Source organism: Mirounga angustirostris, unplaced genomic scaffold, assembly GCF_029215605.1.
Source record: "Mirounga angustirostris isolate CCGP_5_RB_7025 unplaced genomic scaffold, mMirAng1.0.hap1 SCAF_4, whole genome shotgun sequence".
Classification (NCBI taxonomy): Eukaryota; Metazoa; Chordata; class Mammalia; order Carnivora; family Phocidae; genus Mirounga; species Mirounga angustirostris.
The window spans coordinates 83839284-83840865 of record NW_026991712.1 but is presented as its reverse complement, the minus strand read 5'-3'; the positions used below and the strand labels follow the sequence as shown (position 1 = coordinate 83840865).

Sequence of the window (1582 nt, the reverse complement as noted above, 5' to 3'; positions counted from 1 at the left end):
CTCTTCAGCTCTCCTCGTCACCTTTCTCCCTGCGCCCACCCGCGTCCCCTACGCGGAGGCCGCCGCACTGTCCTGGGTGGGGATCTCAGTGACGTTCTAAGTGGTGTCTGTCCTCTAGATGTTTCCACGATCCGGACCTTGACCTGGTTCTAAATCAGTTTCCAGTATAAACATATCTAGAAATGGCCGGCTTTCACGTTTTCCCATTCAGGGGATTCTCCAGAACTAAAATGAATAGTTCAAGGTGAAATTCTTGGTGCCTTTCCTGTCCCCTCCAGGCCCTTGCGGCGGAATGGACTCCTTCACGGAGCATTTATTGGGAGCCTACTAAGTGCCAGGCAATATTGTAAGCGAGGGAGCTGCATTGTGAGGAAACCCAAGGTCCCTGACCCCATGGAGTTATCACATCTAGAGGCATCCAGGGGGTTAGCGCGGTGGAGGCACAGCTGATTCTCGTTCTTCACACGCGCGCACGCCAGCCCGCCCGCCCGCCCCGAGATCTGGAGGGACTTGGAGGAGCAGGACAGGGCAAGTGGAGCAAAGAACTGGAAATGGATGACTTCAAACCGAGAGGCTGCGGTTGTCACCCGGGCACCTGATGTTTGATCCTGGGAGTTCTCCGCTTCTTCGGGCTCCAAGTCATCGCCCAAATTTAGGTAACCACAGGACTCTTGGCCTCAAATGTCTCCTGCGCCTTCAGGCTTCTGGAGCGGGGAGGGAGGTTAGGCAAAACAGAAGAGTTGAGGGTGCCTAGCTTGGGCACAAAGAACACTTCTCTGTACCTCTGTACAATGAGATCATTATGTATAATATACTTCCCCCACCCCCAGTTTTATTGAGATTGAAATAAGTTTTAACTTTATAAGTTATAACGTTATATAAGATACGCAGCGTAATGCCTTGACTTACATACATTGTGAAATGATTACCACAAGTTTGGTGAACATCCATCACCTCATATAGATAAAAACATTTTAAAATGTATTTTTTCCTTTTGATGACTCATAACAACTACCTAACAACTTTTAAATATACTATAGTATATAGTATATATACAGCAGGGTTAACTATAGCCCTCATGTTGTGCCTTATATTCCCAGGATTCATTTCTATTATAACTAGATTTTGAGGAACACGAAACCATTACGTATATAACACAATTGACCAACAGCTTACACAGTGCTTTACCGAGTGTCTCTGTGGCACAATCGGTTATCGCGTTCGGCTGTTAACTGAAAGGTTGGTGGTTCAAGCCCACCCAGGGACGCTTGTTTTTCTGGCGAGCTGGCTTTCAAAGTCTATATCTCTTTGGAATACCAAATTTATGCTTTTATTTCCCAGGCACCACCAGCATCGAGTGCCCTTTTGAGGAAAAAGTTTTGGAGCTCCAGAGCATACCTAATCTACACCCGCCTTTACATCTTCCCCTACTTTTCAGAGGCTGATTTACAGTGTAGCGAATTCGGAACATTGTAAATCCCTAAAATGGAGAACAAGAGAACCCCGGTCACACCCACGATGAAGGCACAGGCTCTGGGTGGGAAACTTAATCAGTCCGAAAAAGTTATAGACTTTTCTTCCA

At 46.8% G+C, this 1582-nt stretch overlaps 1 non-coding gene across 1 annotated transcript; it reads left to right on the top strand.

The window, feature by feature from the left end:
- The first annotated feature begins 1193 nt into the window (after positions 1 to 1193).
- TRNAN-GUU (transfer RNA asparagine (anticodon GUU)) lies at positions 1194 to 1267 on the top strand. Its single transcript has one exon. It is a non-coding gene; the product is annotated as a tRNA-Asn (tRNA).
- Positions 1268 to 1582: the final 315 nt, after the last annotated feature.